Source organism: Nicotiana attenuata, unplaced genomic scaffold (assembly GCF_001879085.1).
Source record: "Nicotiana attenuata strain UT unplaced genomic scaffold, NIATTr2, whole genome shotgun sequence".
In the NCBI taxonomy this organism is placed as follows: domain Eukaryota; kingdom Viridiplantae; phylum Streptophyta; class Magnoliopsida; order Solanales; family Solanaceae; genus Nicotiana; species Nicotiana attenuata.
Genome location: NW_017670482.1, coordinates 205,371 through 222,763, shown reverse-complemented (window position 1 = coordinate 222,763; position 17,393 = coordinate 205,371).

Genomic DNA, 17,393 nt, shown 5'->3' with positions numbered 1-17,393 from the left:
CACAACCTGCACACACACAGCCCAAGGTAACATAGGTAATCACGTGACTCCGGAGGGATAGATCCATTCCATGCGCCATATTGGAGAGCTCTATAATCAATCATCAATCTGCACAGAACACCCATCGTGCCAATATCACTCTCATCCTTACCATGCATATATATATATTAATCCGCACGGAAACATCCATCGTGCCAATATCCTTCTCATACTAACCATCCATATATATATATATATATATATATATATATCGCACGGAAACACCTATCGTGCCAATATCACTCTCATCCACACCATGCATGTACATGAGAGATTGACATGCATGATGCAATGCACATGTACAAGAGATATAAATATGCATGGCATATGCATATGGTGTATGCATATGCACCACAGTTATAACATGTAATCCAACATACATTTAGCCCATCATGCCCAAATAAAATACCAAAAGCCTAAACATAGTCTCTAGCATGCATAATAATGCTCAAGTAGTCATACAAACGAGTGAAGCATGTTACAAGTAGAACATGTACCAAAACAAGGCATAAAGAAGCCAATCTACCCCAGCATGGTACAACCTTGATATCTGCATATACGCTCTGCACCTCGCATATACGTCACTCCCAAACACGTAGCATTTATCATATAAGTCTTATTTTAGAAAAAATTGCCTCAAGTCGAGGTTAAGCAAGATACGTACCTTATCCCGGGCTGGATCTATTCTTCAAAATCCGCCTTTTTAGCTCCAAATCCATCAAACGAGCCCGATCTAGCCCAAAGAGTACTCAAAGAATTCAAATAAAGCTATTGAACTCAATTCAAATGATAAAGCTTCGATCATTAACAAAATCTCAAAAGCCAACAAAAAGTCAACCTGGGCCTATGTGGTCAAAACCCGGACAACTCGAGTGCAAATCGGTATTCAAAACCCCAAAATACACTTTTTTAACTTTCAAGTTAAAAATTCCTTTTCCTTTTTGAATCGTTGATTCTAAGGAAAAAACCGATGATAGATCATGTTATAATCATAAATTTGAGTGAGAATCACTTACCCATCGTCTTAGGTATAATCTCTTGAAAAATCGCCTCATTCCGAGTCCTCTAGCACCCAAAATGATAAAATAAAGTCCAAGTACTAAATGAGGTTATATAGACAAGGTGCAGAGATTTTTAGTGCCGATTTTGCAAAATTATAACATTACCCTTACTTTATTAAAATAATCATAACTTTTCGTACATATGTCGGAATGACGAACGATTTGAATTTCTGGAAACTAGATTCAAAGGGATATACTTTTCATTTTTGGATCATCTCCAAATTCTCTTTAGATTGCGATCAGTTATTTCGTAAAGTCAGGTCAAGTGCTGAAAATTATTTTTTGGCACATCAAATCTTTCAACAACTTGCTCCAAAAATGCCAAAACTCAATCGAGCCCCCTCCAAACCATCCCGACAATTCCAAATACTCTATATGGACTTGTCCAAAGGCTCAAAACACAAATAAAAATGTTGCAACACAAAATCAACTCTCCAGTCAAGGTTATGGACCTTAAACTTTTAATTTTCATGCAATAGTGCCGATTTGCACCCGAGCCCCTATGGTCCTAATCCGTATATACGTACAAGTCCAAAATCATCATACGAACCTATAAGAACTTTCAAATCAAGATGCCGAGTATGTTTACCCAAAATGTTAGACTTTGGTCAACTCTCTTAACTTTAAGCCTCTAGTTAGATATTAAGTATTCCAGATCACTCCCGAACCTCCCGGGACCCGAACTAACCATACATGCAAGTCATAAAACATCTATTAATAGGGGAACAAAAGTAATCCTGTCTAGGTCTAGTGAATTCTTAACAACCTGTTGGATCGTTACGTTAGGTCTTTTTGAAAATTTTTTGGGACTTCTCATTTCATAATCTGAAGCAACCAGTCCATCACCAAAATCTGTTCTACAGGTTCATATCTTGGCATGTACTAGTTTGGATAATGCCCTGCACGCGTAATACAAAATCATTATCTTTTCTCTTATAATGTGGAGCAATCACTTGGCTTTCAAGTACTATTCCTCCCCTAAATACTAGATAATAGTTGCTAAGTTTTAGAATGTTGAAATATTCAGGTTTATTACTTTTAATCGTTAGTAATTTCTTACTCTTAGACTCTTACTTGATGCCTTTTCTACTTCCTTCTGCTATATTATACCTAGCATGAGTGTTTAAGAATTCACTAGACCTAGCCATTCACCTTATCAGGAGACTAGTGGAGCAGTATAGGGATAGTAAGAAGTACTTGCATATGGTGTTTATCGACTTAGAAAAAGCTTATGACAAGGTTCCGAGGGAGGTTCATTGGAGGTGTTCGGAGGTTAGAGGTGTGCCCATAGCTTATACTAGGATGATCCAGGATATGTATGATGGTGTTAAGAACGAGTTAGGATGGTGGGAGGGGACTCGGAACACTTTCCTATCGGGATGGGCTTGCATCAGGGATCCACACTTAGCCTGTTTTTATTTGCCTAAGAGATGGATGTTCTGTCGCAGCACATTCAAGAGGAGGTTCCATGGTACATGTTATTTGCGGATGATATAATACTTATTGACGAGACGCGAGGTGGTGTTAACGCGAGGCTGGAGTTTTGGAGACAAACCCTGGAGTCAAAAGGTTTCAAGATGAGCAGGATTAAAACAGAGTACTTGGAATGCAAGTTCAGCGACGTGACCGATGATGCTAGTATGGAAGTGAAGTTGGATTCACAAGTCATCCCTAAGAAGGGGAATTTTCAAGTACCTCGGATATATTATCCAAGGTAATGGTGAGATTGACGAATGTCACACATCGTATTAGAGGGGGATGGATAAAATGGAGGCTCGCTTCCGGGGTTTTGTGTGATAAGAAGGTGCCACCTAGACTTAAGGGTAAGTTTTACAGAGTGGTGGTTAGACTTACTATGCTATATGGGGCACAATGTTGGCCTGTTAAGAATACCTATGTCTAGAAGAAGAAAGTAGTAGAAATGAGGATGCTAAGATGTGGGAATACTAGGTTAGATAAGATAAGGAATGTTGATATTCGGGAAAAGGTGGGAGGCACCCGTAGAGGACAAGATGAAGGAAGTTAGATTGAGATGGTACGGGCATGTGAAGTGGAAGTGTATAGATGCCCCAGTAAGGAGGTGTGAGAGGTTAGCTATGGGTAGGGGAGGGGGGGGGGGTGCTGAGGAGAGGCAGAGATAGGCCTGAGAAGAATGGGAAGCGGTGATTAGGCATGACATGGCGCTACTTTAGCTTACTGAGGACATGACCCTGATAGGAAAGTACAGAGCTTGAGAATTAGGGTAGAAGGGTAGTGGTTAAGTGGGCATGTCTTATTTATATGCCGGTCTCATTAGCGTTAGTCTCGTACTTTCATTTCTTCGTATTTGCATATTTCTTTTACTATATGTCGTTTTTCGCTTCGGTTATTATATTACTTTTGCTTGTTATGGTTACTACTTGTTGTTTCTGCTTCCTTTTTAGTTTTTTTTTCTTTTGAGCCGAGGGTCTATCGGAAACAACCTATCTACCTTCGTAAGATAGGGATAAGGTTTGCGTACATTCTAACCTCCCCAGAACTCAATTTGTGGGATATCACTAGGTTTATTGTTGTTGTTGTTGTTGTTAATAGATGACTTCACTTTCCTTAGCATTTCGGGCAAGACTTTGTCCTTTGTGTTTGACTGGATTTACTCTCACCGTAGGTAGCTTCAAATACTATGCAGCATGTCATCACTCTGAAGGAAATTTTCGGAGTCCTTTAGGATGTAAAAATAAGCCTAGTAGTAATACGTTGTGTGAATCTCAAGAGAGTCTACCCTTTGAATTCTACGGGTGCATAGTAGCTGGTGGTATCAAGTATTAAATTCTACTAATAGTTGAAGATTCCACGGATTCTCTCGTCATCTCTGTATTTGTAGTGAATGTTTATTGCTAGTCCTGGAACAAACGGAAAATTAGTCAATGAACAATGTCATGGATGTGATATAATCATATAAAGGCTGGATAATATTTAAATGGTTTATTTTGAAATAAATTAAAGAAGAACATTTTATCTTTGAGAGTTACCCCTTCTACAAAGCTATTTGCATCTCACAACAATACGGATCATAGAGGTGGGAGGTAGTAGGTATCAAATATAATTAGTCGAGGTGCGTGTAAGTTGGTCCGGACACCATGATTATAAAAAAAAATCTGGATCATACAATGCTTATGAAAAGAATTTTAATTGCAATTAATTATGAAGTAGTAGTTGTCTTGTTAGCTTTTGAATCTTTTAACCTCTTTTGTGACTCTCTTTTGCTCCGTTGGGAATATGTTTCTAATTTTAAAGGGGCTTTGAAGTTGTGGATCAGGCACCTGAGAAGATTTTTATATGGTTTTATCTTATATCCGTAGTTGACTATCTTATTTAGCTGAAAAGATATGAAAATACTGTAGTTACTTTCTGAAAACCTGAAAGATTGACTGATATCCTAAGAAGGAGTCAATACTCAAATGGTCACTCAATTATCCCAAATTATCTTCTAAAGTCACTGTTCTTTCGTTTGTAACACCAAAGTCATTGAACTATGCCTATTGCACTCAGAAGGTCACTCAACTAGATTTTCCAAATTTTGGATTGCCAAAATACCTATTTTACCCTCTAAATTATAAACATTTAGCTTCTTTTTTATTTTTTTAAACTTTTTAATATTATGATTTTTCCTTTTTTTTAATTTATATTATGGACTTACCTATAGAATAGATAAATATTATTTATAAATTAAAAAAATTAAAAGTATTTAAGCATCTATAATGCTGGAATAACAAAATAATGAGTATAACAAAATATTAATTAGAATAATTTGTTCGTAATAATATTTTAGTATTAACAACAAAAATTCAAAAATTTATTTACACAATTCAGAATGAAAGAAAATGAAGGTTGTAGAATATATATTCCATGCATGTAATATATGAATAATTATTTAATAAAGGTATTTTTATAATATACATTATATATAGGGTAAAATATGCTATGTTAAGTCGTGCATAGAATATATATAATATAATTGAGCATAATTTTCAAGAATATATAATGTATATTATAAAAATATCTTTATTTAAATAATTATATTTATATTACGTGCATGGAATATATATTTTACAACCTTTATTTTTTTCATTTTGAATTGTATAAATAAATTTTGATTTTTTTAATACTAAAATTATTATTACTAACAAATTATTCTAATTTATTTTTTTACTATGCTCATTATTTTGTTATTCCAGCATTATATATGCTTAAGTACTTTTTATTTTTTTAATTTATAAATAATATTTATTTATTCTATAAGTAAGTCCATAATATAAATTAAAAAGGGAAAAATTATAATATTAAAAAGTTTAAAAAAATAAAAAGAAGATAAATGTTTATAATTTAGAGGGTAAAATAGGTATTTGGCAATCCAAAACTTGAAAAATCTAGTTGAGTGACCTTCTGAGTGCAATAGGCATAATTCAATGACTTGTTGTTACAGACTAAAGAAAAATGACTTTAGAAGATAATTTGAATAATGGACTCTTCGATGAAGCATAGCTTGTCAATCTTCACTTGGACTATTTTCCTGTGTCGTACAATTTGCATTAGCGTGATCCTAGAACAATGCTTACATGCCATGATGTCCCTCAGGTCATCATTTTTTTTAAGTGACTATTCTACTCTTAGACAACCTGACTTTTCTTTCTAAAGGTTTGGTATTGGGAATTTTGATATCCTTTAAGCAGCTGGAGATGGTGTAAGCTTATAAATTAATAATGTATTTGTAAAATTATGGAATTTTTGGAAGAAAATTTAAAAATAATATTCGAATTTTGACTTGAAATTGGACATGATTTTAGGAATAATATATATATTTGAGTTTGCGGTGTTATGGGTAACGTTTATCTTTAAAAACAAATTGGACTCCGGACGCCTGGGCCCGGATGTTGACTTTGTTGACTTTTCGAGTGGAGTTGGGAATTGTTATGAAATGTTAAATTATGAGTATTGGAGTATATTTTTATTGGTTTGCACGTTGTTTAACTAGTTTCGGATCGAGGTAAGTCTCCTCTCTAACCTTGTGAGGGGGAATTTTCCTAGTAGGTGTTATACCTATTATGGGAATTTCCCCATAACATGCTACATGTTATGGGAGCTACGCACGTATGAGGTGACGAGTGTCCATGCGTATGCTAGAGTTCCTGATTATGTCCGGGTAGACTTAGATTCACGCCACGCTTTAATTGTACTAACTGAATTATTCTTGCCCGTTTCATTACTTTAATTCGCATTATGACCTGAGACTAGACTCGTTATTTTAGATATTTGACGAGCTACTTGATTAGCCATAAGAATTGTATTTCTCTTTCGGATTTCTCCAGCATTGTGCGTATTCATCGGAAAGTTTCTCTTGAATTTCATAACTCACGCGTATATTCGTGAGTGGGTCATAGACCCGTAAAAGCTTCACACTCTTATAGGATCGGGCCGTTCGCCTCGGCAGGATATTGTAACACACTCTTATGGGATCGGGTCGTTCGTCTCGGCAGTATCACGTATCACACTCTTATGGGATCGGGTCGTTCGCCTCGACAGAGTTATGTATCACACTCTTATGGAATCGGGTCGTTCGCCTCGGCAGTTCTATGAAACATCTTATGGGTTCGTGCCGCTCGTCTCGGCAGAATCGTGCGAAAACTTGATAAGGAGTCCGCGTACTCATGAGTTTCCTGACTTGAGATGTGACCGTTGATTTGATATTGACCATTACGTATTCCATTTGAGGAGGTATCCGATAATTGAGGATTTTTGTGTCCATTGTTCAGTTGTAGATCGTATTATTTGCCTATATCTGTACTCATTGTTTACTTACCATGTTTCATACTTGTCTACTTTGTTATATTTTATTTACTGGACTACTAGTAAGTGTCAATGTCGACCCCTCGTCACTACTTCTTTGGGGTTAGGCTTACGTACTTATGCTGCACTTCTGCACTAAATGTGCGGGATCTGACAGGTTTATTTGGTGGTCATTTGGGCGTCTAGGCACAACTGCTGAGGGAAATTTTTGGTGAGCTGCATTCCATGCAACGATTCGCAGCACGCAGAGTTTTCATAATAATTATTTACTGTATCCTGTCTATCTCGTATTCCAGACAGATGTTGTATTATTATTGTACTTCCTAGTAGATGCTCATGCACTTGTGACACCGGATTTTGGGGTGTTCTAGAATTTATTTATGGTTTGCTTTACATTGGCACACTATTACTTTATATTGTAATTAAATTGTACGTATCTACGATTTTTTTAATGCATTGATCTCTCTTTATAATAAGATTCATGATTTCAAAAATAATAAAATGAATAATTAAGTTAGTAGTTCACCGTTGGCTTGCCTAAAAGCGACGTTGGGCGCCATCACGACCTATATTGAGATTTGAGTTGTGACAGCTTGGTATCAGAGCACTAGGTTCACTTGGGTATCACGAGTCATTAGCAACTCTAATATAGTCTTGTGGATCGGTACGGATATGTCTGTACTTATCTTCGAGAGGCTACAAGGCTGTTAGGAGAACTTCCTTCCTTGATTCCTCATCGCGCGATTTGATCTTGTTAAAGCATATGCCTTCGGTTCCTTCCTACTCATTCGTACACGACGTTGGTCATTTGTTATCAGTTGAGCACCGACGAGTTGTGAAGATGCTACAGATGCGGTGTAGGATGCTTTTCCCTGCAAATGCGGGCGCACCATTATTGTCGCCTTGCGGAGGAGTGTTCTGTCATTTCAGCCAAGTGTTGGAGTTTCCTACGGTCAAATTTGATATTTTCGAAGTTGGTGGAATTCTTGTTAGTATTGTGGTGTCGCCGTCCTTGATTGAATGCATTGAGGCTCATCGGCATGTTGGCCTTGATTTGTTTGCCTCTGGGCATGGTGTATTGAGATGGAACCTACGAGGAAGTTATTAGAGGTGGCTGTGTGTTGTGACTTCAGGATCGGATCAGTGTTTTCAGTGTTGATGGTTTGAGGGAGATGATCCTTGAGGTGGTCTCTATGCTTAGAAATTTTAAATGTGATGAGAAGGGCATGATTGGAATATTGGAAAATGTGAGTATTCGATTATTGTTTTGGATGCAATACGGCTTCGAGTTTCAAACACGTTGTTGGACCTTCGGGTGATGATCATGAATGAAGGGATTTTTACGGTTGGCGGATCAGTGTGGACCCAAGGAGATTAATTGATTTCATGATGAACGTAACTATAGCAATGATGCTGGAGGAGGTCAATAAGAGGTTACGTAGGTGCGCTATCTCCTGCTAGCACATTAGCGGTTGCTTAGTTTTGAGGAGGTTCCTTCAAAGAGTTCTACTTTCTGCCCATCATGGGATGCATGTATTGCGATGTGAGCTTGGGTCGCTTGAAGAAGACGGTATTAAGATGGTATGACCCTTAGGAGGTTGAGCGTGCGATGGTTGCTGATAATTCGGAATGTGTTATGATTGGTGCAATAAGAGCTTGCGAGAAGTTGGTCGAGTAATGGTGCAGGATCATGGTAACTGGGAAGAAGAAGTCGCTGTGGGGTCTGGATCTATGTGATTGTAGCATGAAGCTAAGTGGGGGAGCCCACCGTCTACGATTAGGTCACGTGGTTGTATGCTTGTGCAGTTTCTGGTCATCAGTGCATCGGTGGATTAGTTATGACCAAGAGAAGAAAAAAACATCAAGGGTATTTCGGGCAAGGAATTTGACGTATATGTGCTACATTTCACCTTATCGATTCATGTGCAGATGTTGGGGATGACTCAAAATTTATGCTTCTAGTGGATGTGATATGCAAGGAAAAGAATTCATCCGGTTGCTTCTTTGGAAGTATTTATATGCTAGCAGAGCACTAGAGTTTGGTTATATATTTTGGAACAGGTCAGAGTGGGTGACTCTCAACAATGGTTCTAATGAGTTCAAGAATTAAAGTGCGGTGTTTAAGGATTTTGGGTTCGTTATACGGCTGAGGACTGGGTTTTGCAGCAGAGTGTGAAGAATACTTAGGGAATTTCTATGTTATCATCGGGTCTACGGTGCAGTATTAGAGAAATGGGAGAAACAACTTCGGATTCGCAGGAGGGCTTCCAGACGGGTGTATCAGTGGGAGATACTATGAGTGCATGAGGATGGTATGAGATGGCTGATGGGTATTGAGACGATATGGTCTTATGATTTGGGTCATTCGGGATGAGTGTAGCTTAGGGTCCGTTATGTGATTGAATACAGCTATTAGTTCGAAGGCAAGTCAAGAATAAATTGGGAGAAGTAGAGTTAGTTAGTAATGGTTTGAGTCAGCAGGGTTGTGGAAATGATTAGCCTTTTCGGTGTGGTAAGGCTATACTAGTGGTTTGTGGCTGTACGTGCGGGCTTGACAGCAGCCGTGGTTTGATTGGTTTGGAGGTATTTGATTCTGATGGCTTGGTTATGTGTGAATGTATCCCGGAAGAGTTATGGCGGTTTAGACTGCAACTTGAGGTATGCATTTTCTGCGGTTATGGGAAGTTGGTTATGGGTGGCGATTCTTCTTCTGAGATGAGTTAAGTGAAAGGTTTGGAGCCGATGAAATGTTAAATCTACAGATGGTTCAGGAGATTATGATGAAATTCTTGTACTCTCGAGTAACAGAATGATATGTGCAGTGAGCGGTATGGAGATTGGAATTTGAGGGTCAGGGTTGCGGTTCAGTTTTGATAAGAATGTCATGAGCTTGAAAGAGGGGGAGGGGAGGGGGAGGGGGAGGGGGAGGGGGGAGGGGTGAGATTTCAGATGTTCGGAGTATGCTGGCGCTATCTTAGTGTCGCCTGAGAATGGTTTTCTGTGTAAGAGGCATGATGTATTGATTTGCGGATTCTTGATTTGCATTATAGAATTTGTACGGTTAGTGGTATGAATATGCAGACCTTGCTAACTGGTGCGGGAGGTCGTGGAGTACTCCTGCGGGATGATTGTATAAGGGTGACGTGTCATTCATTTATGTGGTAGAGATTGAAATCAGGTGTGGAGATTCTAGTATTGTCGCTGATGGGAGAGTTTATGCCTAAGAAGCGCTCTATTTCTCTGGTTGCGGACTATGGAAATTTATTCCTAATTTGACAGTTGATCGTACGTGTCGTGGATATGGTCATTGTGGATCTTTGAGAGGTTATAGACCCATTTGGAGATTATCGGAATCGGCTTGAGTTCCGTTGGTAGGCCTAATATGAATGTATATTTACCAGATCAGATATGGTTATTCGACATAGCATCACTTATGGACGGGTCTTCAGGCGTAGTGGATGGTATTCCTGACATCGTTTATTTCAAGTGCTACTCTTTTATGCCACGTGGCTTGTGAGATGACTTGATTATTCACACGTGTGTTGTGGTCCTGTGTATCTTGTCGTTTATTGCACCTTATTCGAGCTCGAGTTTCGTAGTGCATGGAGCTATCCGTCTCCCCAAAGTTGTATTTATGCACTTGGCGTGCTCGTGGTCGATATTCGGGCATTTCATAAGTTTTAGCGTTATGGCTTGATGGGTATTTCCCTAGTGATTGTTATGTGTGGATCGGGTGGCACACCGCCATGGGTATCATATATGGATCGGGTTGCACGCCACAACAGTAATATGTTGAGTACGGTTCCTTATACCTATTTTATGTGCCTCATTTTTCATCTGAGATAAGCTGACAACATCTATTTGGCCATTTAATTTGTTACGCGGGCTAGTTAGTTCTTTGCCACAGTTCATTCTTCCTTATAAGTCATATTCGAGTTGTAGTGTATTGGTGCATTGTTGTCGTTGTAGGCGATTATGGGTGATTTTTGATGTGTCTTGTCGGTCAAACAACTTGTACTGGGTGAGACGAAATGGTTGGACCTGGATTTAGTGCAATCAGATTTATATAAGGTATATTAGAGGAAAAATGTCACTATTCAGTTCAGAAGGAGGCAAGGGCTCTTGTTGAGCGGAGAAATTCCATGGATTTTTTATTTGACAGGTGGTTATGAGATTCTACATGTCTCTTTCATCGTTGCAGTATTGCGAGGGTTGGAACATGGCTTATATGTGTTTTGAGGTTTGCAGCTTCTACTGTTGGAGGATGTTATTATGGGCATACGAATTATGCGGTGCATTGTGTGGTTTCAGCATGGGTGCATGATCATATTTGGTGCAGCGGGTTGAGATTTATACGGTGTTCGTATGCTAGAATCAGGTCTCGTACAGAATTTCAGGTGTTGGAATTTGGTTCTAAGGCCGGTGGGCTAAGGTAGCTGGAAGGATCTTTAGTCTGGTTCGAGCTAATGTGCCCATAGCGGTTGTGGTGGCATGGGTAGGTGAACGATGTGTTAAACAGTGCTTTTGGGCAACTCCGGAATGGTTCTTGGCACGTTCGAGGACGTACGTTTAAGTGGGGAGAATGTAACAACCCGACCGGTCGTTTTGAGCTCTAGCTCATCGTTTGGAGGTTTGAGGCCTTGAGTAGTTTCACTTCATGTATTATGACTTGTACGTGTGGTCGGTTTTAATTTTCGGGAAGTTCGGAGTTGATTTGGAAAGAAAATTCTCAATCCGGAAGCTTTAAGTTGAAAGAATTGACCAAGGTTTGACTTTTGAGTAAACGACCTAGGAATCGGGATCTGAAGGTTCCAATAGGTTCGTATGATGATTTTGGACTTGGGCGCATGTTCGGGTTAAGTATCGGATGGTCGGGGAGCATTTCGGTGCTTATTATGGAAAGCTGGCATTTTGAAGGTTTTAGAATTTCCTAAGTTCGAGTTGAAGTGGGATTTGGTGTTATTGATGTCCGTTTGGGATTTTGAGCCTTGGAATAGGTTCGTATTATGATTTGCGTCCGGGTGAGTTTTGGGGTGGTTTCCGATCACTTTTAGACTATTTTTAACTGCTATTATCTGATGCTAAGGGTGCTCTTCGTGGTCGCGGAGATCTAGGTCGCGATCGCGAAGAGCAAAGTGCATTCCAAGCCTTTGTGAATCACGATCGTATAGAAGGATTTTCTATTATCAGTAGTCTGATTCGGAAACATATATCTTGTAATCTATAAGGAATTTGGGCATGATCCAAAAATAAAATTGTAGCCCTTTAAATCTAGTTTTCAGAAAATCAAACGGTTTGTCATTTGAAATTTTGTACAAAAAGTTATGACCACTATACTAAAGAATTTCTATGAAGAAGAAAACATAATTTGTACATCACGATCGCGGGATTTAGGCCGCGATCGCGATGAAGGAAACGATGCTGAAACATTTGTTAACCGCGATCGCATGGCTAATGACCGCGATCGCGAAGAAGGAGGCCTGGAAGGTGTATTAAACATCTAATTTCGGGATTTTGAGCTCATTTCTTCACTTTTAAGTTCTTGGAGCTCATGTGGGGCGATTTGGGGTGATTCTTGAAGATCATTTTCTCCATATATCATAAGGTAAGTTATTCCTACTTGTTTCGAGTTATATACATGGGCTATATATGGATTCTAACATGGAATTTGATAGAAATTGTGGAATTTTTGGAAGAAACTTTTAAAATGGTATTTTCGGATTTTGACCGCAAAATTAGACATGGAATTAGGAATTTATATATATATATATATATATATATATATATATATATATATATGGGTTTGTGGTGTTATGGGTAATGTTTATGTTCAAAAATATTTGGAACTCCGGGCGCGTGGGTTGACTTTTCGAGCGGAGTTGGGAATTGTTATGAATTGTTAAATTATGAGTATTGGAGTATATTTTTATTGGTTTCCACGTTGTTTGACTGGTTTCGGATCGATGGACATTGGTTTGGGGTGGTAGAGAGGCGTTGGAGCCGGTTATGGAACTTCGGACAGAGGTAAGTCTCCTGTCTAACCTTGTGAGGGGGAATTTACCCAGTAGGTGTTATACTTATTACATGCTACATGTTATGGGAGCTGCACACGTATGTGGTGACGAGTGTCCGTGCGTATGCTAGAGTTCCTGATTATGTGCGGGTAGACTTAGATTCACGCCATGCTTTAATTGTACTAATTGAGCTATTCTTGCCCGTTTAATTACTTTAATTCGCATTATGACATGAGACTAGACTCGCTATTTTAGATATTTGACGAGCTACTTGATTAGCCGTAATAATTGTACTTCTCTTTCGGATCTCTCCCGCGTTGTGCGTATTCATTGGAAAGTTTCTCTTGAATTCCATAACTCACACGTATATTCGTGAGTGGGGTCATAGACACGTAAAACTTCACACTCTTATGGGATCGAGTCGTTCGCCTCGGCAGGATATTGTAACACACTCTTATGGGATCGGGTCGTTCGACTCGGCAGGATATTGTAACACACTTTTATGGGATCGGGTATTCGCCTCGGCAGTTCTATGAAACACTCTTATGGAATCATGCTTCTCGCCTCGATATAATCATGCAAAATACTTGATAAGGAGTCCGCGTAATCATGAGTTTCCTGACTTGATATTTGACCGTTGACTTGATATTGACCATTACGTATTCCATTTGAGGAGGTATCCGATAATTGAGGATTTATGTGTTCATTTTTCAGCTGTAGACCGTATTATTTGCCTACGTTTGTACTCATTGTTTACTTACCATGTTTCATACTTGTCAATGTAACGACCCGGCCGATTATTTTGAGAGTTTAAGTTTCGATCAGCGGCATAAGGTCTTGAGAAGCTTCATATTATGTGTATCGACCTGCGTGCATAGTTGAATTCAATTACCGGAGGATTCAGAATCGAATTGGAAGAAGGATTTTAGTTTTGGAAGCTTAAGCGGTGAGAATTTGACCGAAAATGGACTTTTGAGTAAATGGCTCTGGAATGGGTTTTGGATGGCCTCAACAACTTAGTATTGTGATTTGGGTCTTAGGCGTGCGTCCGGATTTGGATTTGGAGGTCCGTAGGGTAAGTTGAGGCATTTCGGCAAAAGTTGGAAACGATGAAGTTCGAAAAATGGAGAAGTTTGACCCATAGTTGACTTTTGTGATATCGGGTCGGAATGCGATTCCAAGAGTTGGAATAGCTCCGTCTTATCATTTGGGACTTGTTTGCAAAATTTGGCGTCAATCCGGGTTGGTTTGATTGGTTTCGGCACGAGTTTCAAAGTTGGAAGATTTGGAAGTTCATAGTTCGATTCATGGCACGATTTGTATTTCCGGCGTTGTTGATGTGTTTTGAGACCTCGAGCGAGTCCGTTTTAGGTTATAGAACTTGTTTGAGTGTTTAGACGGGGTCCTGGGGACCTCGGATGTGTTCCGGATGTTTTGCATGGTTTTGAGCATGTCTGATTTCTGGTGTTTTCGCACCTGCGACCTTGGAGCGAGGTGCGGCTCCGCTTCTGTGTAAGACTGATCGCATCTGCGATCTTTGAGGCCTGGAAGCTAGCTCGCTTCTACAAGTACTGGAACGCAGGTGCGTAACCGCTTCTGCGGTTGATGCATCGCATCTGCGAAGGAGCCCCGCTTCTGCGGTCCTGATATCGCTTCTGCGGCGCCGCTGATGCGGCTAATTGTCCGCAGGTGCGGACCTAGGCCTGTAAGTGAAGTTCACAAATGCGAACATCTGCCCGCAAGCGCAGATGCGCTCAAGTATCCGCAGATGTGGATGTGCTGGGCAGGATCCTTTATATCGAGGGTTTGGCCATTTTCTTCATATTTTGAGTTTTGGACTTCGATTTTGGGAGCTTCTTTCGGGGTTTTTCAAACAAATCGATTGGGTAAGTGTTCTTCACCTAGTATCTAATATATTCCATGATTTTATCCTTCTTTTTATCATTTAAATTGTGTTTTGGGTTGGGGAAAATGTTGGTTTTTGAAGAAAATTTCTAAAATGAAAAATCATGATTTGGGGACCAAATGATATCGGAATTTGATAAATTTTGTATGGTTGAACTCGTATCGGAATGGGTATTCAGTTTTTGTAAAATTTATCTGGTTCCGAGGTGCGGGCTCGAGGGTCGACTTTTGGACCGATTTTTGGATTTTGTTAAAGATTGAGACTTTATGATCCGGAATAGTTTCTTTTGAGTTTTATTTATGCTTTGAAGTTAATTTGGTTAGATTTGAGCCGTCTGGAGGTCTTTTCACCCGAGAAGTGCATTTTAGAGTATCGGTTTGTCGTCTTTGAGGTAAGTATCTTACCTAACCTTGTGGGGAGGGGGGGTTTCCCCTAGGATTTGAGTCTTCTATGCTGATTGTTGTCCGTGTACGCGAGGTGACGAGTGCGTGCTCGGACTTATTTGTGGAAAATTGGCCTTTTAGGGTCCTTAGGTCCTTATATTCACTAATTAGGAAGTTGTTCTTGCTGTGATTGAGTTTCTATTTGCTAGTCTCCCTCTACATGTTTTAATTGGAATCTATTATTTCATGATCCACTCTTATTGCCTATTTGATTCTTATTTGACTTAACTGAAGATTTTACCTCTCCTATTGTCAGGCTATCTTTTGTCCATAGCTGCTGTTCTTTATTTGGAATTCATTATTATCTCCCCTGTAATTGTTTAGTCTTAGTGGAGATTATGATTATCTCCTCGCAGCTTATCCTAAAACTGAAATTGCGTAACTCTTAGTAATTGCCCAACCTTAAAAGAAGTTTAGACACCCTATATTCTAGTTGACATGTCCTTATTTGTAATTATCTGACTCGTGTTAGTTTCCTTGTGGTTGGACTGTATATTGTGAGATCATTGTTACGTATTATTTTCTCCCTTGTTGAGTTGTTCTTATTTACTCTTAGTATTCCCTATTGTGGTTATTCCTTGTGAGCTAGTTTTACCGTCTCTTTGTGATCAAAAGCTCTCGAGTTGATTTACTTGCCGTGTTCTCGTACTTACTGTCATTATTGTTGTCGTACTTGTTGTGGTGGTGCACGAGGTTTCTGTCGTGCTATTGTTACTATTGATATATGCACATGCGGCGTGACAAGGCGGATGTGTATATATATATATATATATATATATATATATATATATATATATATATATATATATATATATATATATTACATGTGGGTTGCGCACGTGGCGAGACAAGGAGGGAACATTATGATGCATGCGTGGCGAAACAAGGCGGGCACTTACTATATTATTATTGCACACGTGGCGAGACAAGATGGGCTATGTCAGGGATTGATTTTGATGATTCGTGACGGCCTGGGGGCATTCCTGTTGTTGATATTGTGTTATGGTACGCTTACCTGTATGAGCTTTACCTCGTGAAAATTGTGAGAAAATATCTTACGTGCTATACGTTCTTTTCCTTACGCCTTTAGCTGGTATGATCTATGTTAGAGCACTCGCACAAGCATACATGTAGTTAAACACTCCTATTGGATAAGAAGCTCCCCTGATATTGTTGAGTATAGATGTACACCCTCGTTTACTTGTCATATATGTGAGAGTAGCTGTGTTTAGTAAGTAAGTTGTTAGCATGATCATGAGGTGTGATGAGGGCACAGGATGCCAAGTGTTAGGGTTCAGGTATTGGGACCCATGAGCTGTAAGTTTTGTCTGAGGTTCGGTACTTCGTGGAGTTTGTTGGCTAAGACCTGACATGAAAGTTGTCGTAGTTACTGAGTTATTACTTGCCTTTACTGTATTTGTGATTTAGGATTTGGGTTGTATTTCTGCTCGCTCTTCTATGTCATTATTATGATGTTTCCGCTGTTACTTGCTGTTTTCCTTCTTTATTGCAATTGTTGTATTATTAGCCATATCGCGTAGCCTTTATATAGACATCATGTTCTATTGTTCCTATACTAGTACAAATTATTAGACCAGTAGGTGTCTTGACTGTTCCTCGTCACTACTCCACCGAGGTTAGTCTTGATTCTTACTAGGCACCGCTGTGGTGTGCTCATTCTACTCTTCTGCATATTTTGTTGTAGATCTAGGTATTTCTTTCCCGTTAGTAGCTGTGCGGCTCGTTGCGTGGAGACTCAAGGTAAACCTGTTACTACGTTCGCAGGCTTCGAAGTCACCTTCCTATTTTGTATACACAATGTTCTTACTTATTTCCAACAATTATATTTAGCAGTTGTAGCAAACTCTGTAGAGCTTATGGCTTGTACTACCGATTTTGGGGTTGTAAAGTTTAAAGAGATTTCTATTTCAAATTTGTTAGATGTTATTTAAATATTGTTATTGTTTCATTTAATGTTAGGCTTACCTAGTCCTTAAGACTAGGTGCCATCACAAAACCCAACGGAGGGGAGATTCGGGTGTCTACTTTGTTATATTTGATTTACTGGACCACTAGTAAGTGTCAATGTCGACCCCTCGTCACTACC